Source organism: Bombyx mori, chromosome 17, assembly GCF_030269925.1.
Source record: "Bombyx mori chromosome 17, ASM3026992v2".
NCBI lineage: Eukaryota > Metazoa > Arthropoda > Insecta > Lepidoptera > Bombycidae > Bombyx > Bombyx mori.
In genome coordinates, this window is record NC_085123.1 from 5,373,975 (window position 1) to 5,382,965 (window position 8,991).

Here is an 8,991-nt window from a genome sequence, read left to right on the forward strand (position 1 = left end):
CATTGATCTATATCATATATCTATAATAGTAAATCATTTTAGTACCTAGTGCTATGTTGGTCAAATATTGTAAATTTCAACGGATAGGCGCCATCTTTTCATTTTTGCGAAAATTAATTAGACAGTCACGAACGCCGACAGAAATTAAATCGTCATGATAATTGCCTTATCGTTGCCGCCGCTGACTACTCCCCAAATCCTGATGACGCAGAAGTCTGTCACCGTCGACGCCCTAGGATCCTTACGGATCCATCAGATCCAATAACCTTTGCACTAAACGCCTTCAGCTCTAATACTAGAAGCAGGCTTAAGGACCCCGGTAACCGTACTCGTCGAACTCGGCAAAGAGTTCGACGCGCAGTCTAACCCATGCATCAGCCCACTGAACTTCTCGCTGGATCTTCTCAGCGGGTCGCGATTCCGATCCGGTAGTAGATTCATTCGCGAAGCAGCTGCTCTTGAGTTGTCAGGTCTTCTTCAGAGGTACCCGGGCAGTTGTTAGCAAATCCCATCCTTCCTGGCTGAGCCTTTGCTCGCCCACCTGTCCTGGTGAAACTGGAAAGGCCTCCGGGCAACTAGTAATCCTTCAATCCTAAAAAAAAAGAAATACAATACTACTGATATTGTAATCGAAAACCTCTGTGAATAATTATCAAAAACCTATTAGTTTAACTATTTAAAATTGCAATGCAGACAGAGGTTTAGGTTTGAGTTGTTGAATTATTAACTTCAGAGAGGTTGGCTTCACAGATATTTATTTAGATGCGGTTTGGTAAGAGTTGGTAACTGTTAAAATAATGCAGATTGTTGGTGCGCGCACCCTGCGGCCGTATAAATATTTCATAGCATGCGAGCCGGAATATGAAGTGGTTAATTTAAATTCTGACTCGTCTGCGTGGTGCGGTCGAACGCTCTCGGTTATGCCACTTTTTATTTCCACTTTTTTCACCCCACTTCCTTTCAAAATGCACAAGTGGACGGCGCTTTTATTACTCAAGTTGGAGAGGAAAGCAAAACACGATTTTTGTAGCGTCCCTTGAGAGAATTCGGAGTTATTTATTCATGAAAATATGATTTTGTTTGTTTTCAGTCGAGTGGGTGGGTGTTGGAAATGAAATATAGAACAATATCTCGCCGAAAATAAAGTGAAATCTAAATCTAAAGCATTGTAACTGATGAAAGGAACTTTTAGGGCTGCTTTATTAATGTAGCTTTCGTAATGGGGTTTCTCCGTCGTTTCGATATTCTCGCAAAGAAGAATATTTTAAAGATTTCCTTTTGTAAAAATAATTAATGTCGATACCTATTAAAGAGGCGTTTAATTGAAATCGGCAAAAGCTTAGATCACGTTTCATGTTCAGACTCGGAGGTCAGACAAAATTTAATATATACGCCGTACATAATAACGAATTCTAGTACCTTTTTACGGAGTTCGTGCGTGGTGGATAAGCCTTTAGTGGCGACCGGCAACAATGTGGCATTTTCCCAGAGTGACACTTCTGCGGCGTTCTGTGAATAGAGGCCATTAGAGCTTGAAGCGTCGACGAGAATCGCTGAGCGGTTTCCGTAACATGCCGTGCCGACTCTTGGTGGGAAATCATACGAAATAACTAGGCGTAAATGTGGTTCACAATTTATTTTTTACATGTAAATTCTAACATAGTCTCTAGAATTGTCCAGAATTGGTTCATTGAAATCATTCTATGATAATTAAAGACACGTAAAAACTAATTACGATAAATTAGTAATAATATTAAATAGAGATTTTTATCAAAACTTCTAAATTACCATTGCCGATTTCTTTAAAGCTACGAATCTAATTGTTGTTGTACTACTCAATAATGTAGTGACGTCAATTCTATGTATGTATAGTTATAAGTGCATCGATAATTTGATTATGTCTATTCAACAAACGCCTAAGCCGACAAAATAGTTCACGAAAATGCTTAAGGCGCAAAAGCTGGATAAGTCTAACGTCGCGGCAACAAGCATGTACGGACATTTCACGGGCTGCAAGAGGCGAGTTTCTCAGGCGTCGGTTTTCACGCCAACCGCAAACGCTTTGTCACAAAGGCGCAGAGGCTTCCTTGTTACGGAGGCACTATTGTGCTCGTGTATGTATTATTTGTAGAATAAACTCTTGACTATTATTTGATGTACGTATTATATTTGGGTGATGAATTGGAAAGTGACTGAAGAGTTCGCAGGGTAAAGCGTCCGACGTATTGATACGAAGAAATGCCGTGTGTGAGTTAAATTCGTTGGAGCAACTTTTTGATGCGTTTCGTTATTGAAGTATAGAACGGTTCATTACGGTGCGATTATCGATCTCAAATCTCGAGACGAATGACGGTGTTTTGGCACCAGTAACCACTTAACAGCAGCTTGGTTTTGAGCTTATTTAGGTATACACATATCTACTTGAAAATTAGGCTACTTGTACATAAGATTCGAAATAAATAAATTACAACTAAATATAGAACTTAAATGGAACACGTTGTCATTATAATATTGTGTTTTCAATCGTTTTGTTTTGTATTTGTTTAGGAGTTTATAGCAAGTCTCAGCATTAAGGCATTTAGAATGATTCAAAACATAAGACTTCGTCATATTCGGTGACGCGTTCACGAAATTAGTAGATACTTTCAAAATGAGTGAGGTTAATTAACACGTTCTTTGAGTACCTTTGAGAAATGTATTTGACATCTAAAGTTACCGTGAACAAATACAGTCACATTTTTCGCTACATATTCTAAGGTCATGGTTTTTCTCGTTGTCATGAATTGGAGTCGATCTGCCTATTTGGACAATCTGTCTGGGGATGTGTACTGAATTTTTTATTGGTGGGAGGACCTCTTGTGTGTCTGCACGGGTAGGTACTACAACCCTGCCTATTTCTGCCGTGAAGCAGTAATGCGTTTCGGTTTGAATGGTGAGCAGCCGTTGTAACTGTGTGGCGGTACTTACGTTGTAGATGTCTAAGGGCTCCGGTAACCACTTAACACCAGGTGGGCTGTGAACTCGTCGAAACATCTATGCAAAAAAAAAACATTTTTGATTTTCAATGACTGTTTGAAAGTTTTTGTATCTAATAGTTATAAAAGTCTTTTTTATGTTCAGTTTAGATAAAATCAGGTGGCTTGTGAGTACGTCTATTTTATGTGGTTACCAGAACCCGATGATGTGAATGCCACCGCTAACCTTAATATACCAGGACGAAGTATCAGCCGCTTTGAAATAGCTTCTAACTTCAGAGCAGAGCGAGAAGATTAGAAATTAATCACAGAGTAAAACACAGGCAAAGGTAAATTGCAATCATAGCGTTTTAAAACTTTTCAATATCTAAATATTCATAAATACCTAGTGATGTTGAGATAACGAGATCTACGGTGGTTCGCGTTTCCGATCCGATGGTCAATTCTGCGAAGCACTGCTCTTGCTATGGTCAGTGTGAGCAACTCTCCGGTTTGAGCCCCGTGAGCTCACCTACAAACATTAGGGTGAAGCTGAAATGGCCTCTCAAGAGTATCAGCACAGGTAGGAAAAAAAATATAGAGATCTACATAATCAATGCAAACGTTTAGTTACTTTACTGTTTTCCTGTTTGTTCACACATTCTATTTTTTTAGTTTAATTTATTTCGTCTGTAGACATTACACCCCGGGTGGGCTGTGAGTGGTCATCGTCGTTCATAGATGTGGGCAACATCAGGGACACAGCCAAAACGCATTTCAGTATCCGTTTTAAAGTTTCAGTTTCTGCAGCAAAGTCGACGATTTTCAAAAGTTCGAACGATTATTAAAATCGTTTTGAAGTTAGAACTTCAAAATATTAACGGAGTTGAAGTTAACATATTATGTATACTAAATAATATTTTAAAATCAAATTACACTTTTAATTCTATGTCAAAACATCACTATGAAAGCGAATGAAAAAAATACTGAGTACGTCATTTTATTTTCATAATGAAACAGACATGACTACTTTGCAATTACATAACACTCACGACCTCCTTGTTACCGGAGCACGTAAGCTTAAAAGAGGTATACAGTTCTATTCACTTCGTAGTCGGAAGCAGAGCTGCACTGCATCGCCACTATCGGGTCCCTAAAAGCGTATTCATGTCCATCGTTAAAGTTTTTCGCAAAGCTGCCACCGCAGAAAGGTTTTCTACAGCTATTTGTTTGGCTCATTTTCGTGGAACCTCTCTTGAATACGGATTAGGGTTATATTTTTTAGTGCCAGCTAGTTAGCACATATGAGTTTTTGTTAATTATCTCTATGTATAAAAATGAATTGCTGTTCGTTAGTCTCGCTAAAACTCGAGAACGGCTGGAATGTTTTGGCTAATTTTGGTCTTGAATTATTCGTGGAAGTCCAGGGAAGGCTTAAAAGGTGACAAAATATAAAAAAGCTCGGAATTATATAAAAACAAACAATTTTGTTTTTCCTTTGATGTGTCCCCTTGATGTGTCTTTTATTTATCGATTGAGGCACTACGAAGTCTGCCGGGTCAGCTAGTCTTTTTAAATATATCTCTTCTGTGCGTGTGTTTGCCACTGAACTCCTCCTAAGCGGCTGGACCGATTTGAATGATTTTTTTGTATGCGTTTGGGTGGCACCCTGGTTGGTTTAAATTCACAAATCAGCCCGGCAGATGGCGCTGTAGTCGGTATCTAGGTTATTTATCTATACTACAACTAAATGGCTGGATCGACTGGAATGATTTTTTGCAGGACAGCGTCTGTCGGGTCCGCTAATAATTATTTAAAGAAAAAAGTATGTGCCAATGTTTTTTGTAGTTTTTTTCTGTGATTTTTCACGTATGACTATTTTCGAAAATTTTGGTTAAGTTTGGCACTTAATTTTTAGACCTAAGGTGATAAGTATGAAATTTTTTGCAAATAAAACCGACTATTAAATAATTTTAAGCTATTAAAAATTAATTTATATCAAAATACAAAGCTTAACAACAATTGTAAGTCGTAATCAGAAATTTACAATTTTCTTCAAAACAAAGTCACCGTTGATTGAATTAAAAATATCAAGATGGAGTCTTTTTATGCAATTGAATTTTGCGAAGCCAAATTAAGGATTGTTTGTTTGTTATTCATATTAAGTTTTTAATTTATCTCGTTTAGGTTTTTGTCTTTAAAATAATATTTAAGCTTCGATAATGTGTTCATAAGTGTTAAGACAAAAGTCTTTATTGAGTGTAAAGAGATTTCCAAAGTTTTGTGCATTAATATCCACTTTCGCACTACATTGTTTTGAATATCAAGACAACTCACTTGAAGTTACTTCAATCCTATAATCTATAATACCTTTATTTATTATAAAAAAAAGAACATAATATTCCTAACCTAAAAGTACATGTTATTATCCGCAACATGCTTCATCAAAAAACGACAAAATGGTTTGATTGTTTCATTATGCATATAACGTGATTCTACAAATTTATGCAGTTTCCCAGTATGTCGATAGAATCGATATTCTCTAGATTGAGGTGTGCGTGTGCATAATTTCCCAGTATTCTGAACGGTAGTGTTATCAGATATCCGTGGTGTATTCAGGTCGCTGCGTTACGAATTTATCTTACATCATGAGAGCGTTATTACGAATCGGACCTTGCCGAAAATGATGCCTTTTAATTAATGTTACGCGTTAATTACGACTGAAATCGGATTTTGATTAAAGCGATAAAATATACGTGGAAAATATATAATCAAAATACAGGTAGGCAGCGGCTTGGCTCTGCCCCTGGCATTGCTGAAGTCCATGGGCGACGGTAACCACTCACCACCAGGTGGGCCGTATGCTCGTCTGCCTACAAAGGCAATAAAAAAAAAAGCTATAAAGGTTTTAGTACTGATGCCGCTGATTTACGAACCAATAAAATTAAATTGCCGTTTTATTTTGTTAGTGAATGTGGCGGGTAGCCATCGTACAACGCAAGATAATTGACAGATGCCTGAATCTCGCTTACGACATTTTCAAGATAAAGCGCATATAATATATAAGTTCCGAACAACGATATTCGGACCGCGTGCGTACAACAAGTGCACCGCCTCACGGAGCACATTCTGATAGGACTAAATAGGCGTAAACAAATCCCGACCGGCGCCCTCTTCTTCGACATCGCGAAGGCGTTCGACAAAGTCTGGCACAACGGTTTAATTTATAAACTGTACAACATGGGAGTGCCAGACAGACTCGTGCTCATCATACGAGACTTCTTGTCGAACCGTTCGTTTCGATATCGAGTAGAGGGAACTCGTTCTCGTCCCCGTCAACTGACCGCCGGAGTCCCGCAAGGCTCCGCGCTCTCCCCGTTATTATTTAGTTTGTATATCAATGATATACCCCGGTCTCCGGAGACCCATCTAGCGCTCTTCGCCGATGACACGGCTATCTACTACTCGTGTAGGAAGATGTCGCTGCTTCATCGGCGACTCCAGATCGCAGTAGCCACCATGGGACAGTGGTTCCGGAAGTGGCGAATAGACATCAACCCCACGAAAAGCGCAGCGGTGCTCTTCAAAAGGGGTCGCCCTCCGAACATCACTTCGAGCATCCCACTCCGTAGTAGGCGCGCAAACACCTCCGCCGTTAGTCCCATCACTCTCTTTGGCCAGCCCATACCGTGGGTCTCGAAGGTCAAATATCTAGGCGTCACCCTCGACAGAGGGATGACATTCCGTCCCCATATAAAAACGGTACGCGACCGCGCCGCGTTTATTCTAGGACGACTCTATCCAATGCTTTGTTGTCGAAGCAAGCTGTCCCTCCGTAATAAGGTAACTCTCTACAAAACTTGTATACGCCCCGTCATGACGTATGCAAGCGTAGTGTTCGCTCACGCAGCCCGCACCAACTTGAAATCCCTTCAGGTTATTCAATCACGATTCTGCAGGATAGCCGTCGGAGCGCCTTGGTTCCTTAGGAATGTGGATCTCCACGACGACCTGGAGCTCGACTCTGTTAGTAAGTATCTACAGTCGGCATCGCTGCGCCATTTTGAGAAGGCGGCACGACATGAGAACCCTCTCATCGTAGCCGCTGGAAATTACATACCCGACCCAGTAGACCGAATGGTAAACCGTCGACGTCGCCCAAAGCACGTCATTACGGATCCTCCTGATCCATTAACGGTGCTTTTAGGCACCACAAGCACCGGTCACCGTCCTCGTCGAACCCGTCGCTTGCGACGAAGGGCTCGACGAGCGAACTAACCCATAGACACAGCCCACTGAGTTTCTCGCCGGATCTTCTCAGTGGGTCGCGTTTCCGATCCGGTGGTAGATTCTGCGAAGCACTGCTCTTGCTAGGGTCAGTGTTAGCAACTCTCCGGTTGAGCCCCGCGAGCTCACCTACTAACGTTAGGGTGAAGCTGAAATAGCCTCTCAAGGCTATCAGCATAGGTAGGAGAAAAAAAAAAATTCGGACCGTCGGTCTACCGAGCAATATCACCCGCTCGGTGGAAGATCTTCCTTTCGTCATTAAACTTCCCAAAGTGAACAAATGAAATAAAGCAGATTCCGTTGTGATTGTCGTTCAATGTATGAAATTCATGTCAGCTGATACGTTTATTCCATTGTATTGCTCTCTTCAAGTACCACCTTCTAGCGAAGGCAGCTGATCGTTTAAGCAATTTGAACTTTAATCACTCTAATTAAAGTACTGAATAAATAACGGGTCGTTTTGCCGTTTGGCAAGTACAGGTTCTTAGGACACTATTTTTTCCTTCTACTTACACTTTACTTTCTTTGTAATGTATGTAATCTAAACGTGCATCTTAAAATACATGGTATTTTCAACGTACTGTAGGTTGGTGAAAGAGTCCTCTCAAAGAATTTAATGTATTTTACATTTATTATATGCATAAAATATGTATTTAGCAATATTTATTTTGATTCTGTTATAGTAGGTTAGGTTACAATTTGAATGGCAATTTGGAAGTCACCGAAGTGCATGACCGTAGATAACGTTGCCGGAAGTAGAGGAGAAGGTGTCGCACGCAGCCGGAACTCGTCCGCTTCCATCCCCGCTATCTACTAGGGATTGCTGTCTATGTGTTATATTAAAACGGAATTATCATTAGACTAGCTGTACCGGTCGGCTTCGCTGGGCATTTAAAATTAACTTTATTATTTCTCACCCCCACAAAGATTCTCATTATTAACGCCCCGGAAACTGGTGTAGGGAGTCCAACACTCATATAAATATTAGCCTATCCATTAAGTTCATGTATTTTCTACATGGATACCAAGTTTCAAGTCAATCGGATGCGTGGTTCAGTAGTTATAACGGAACATCCTTAAAAACCACTATAGATTCATATATTAGTATAGATATCATAAATTATTTGTTTCGTAATATTATTTGGATTTTTTTAATGCATGAGTTTTGCGTAGTGCGCATTGATAGAGGACTCTTAAATTCAAACGAAGGTCGCAAATTGGTTGGAATTCTTTGTATAAAATATTGCCTTTGTAACACGGTAGACCTAGCATCCGCACGGTGAATCCATTGTTTGCTAAGAAGTTCGTGTCTCTTACTTAATTTTTTTAAGTTTACTGCAAAATAATTACTGCTAAATGCTTACTACTACAAGTCAAAGGTGATTACATTTGTTATAGCATAGACGGGTGAAGGAGCCACTCATGATTGCTTTGTTGCAAAAATAGGGAGGATGGTGATTCCTTCCCGTGACGGCTTTTAAGACGGTCAACGCGTTTTCGAGTGATAAGAAAAATAATACAAAGCTGAGCCTTGGAATTACAAATACTTATTTAAAGTGGCATATTCCTTTCCTTTTGATCCTCATTAATTAATTAATAGATTTAATAGGAAGGATTTTTTAAAATTTCTTTCTTTAAGAAGTGAAAAGGGTTGAACTTCGTCAAGTCTAAATGAAAAATATTTAAAAATAATAATAGACTATTAGTAGGTAATATTAGGTAGTAGAATAGTTATATTATTTTAAAATAC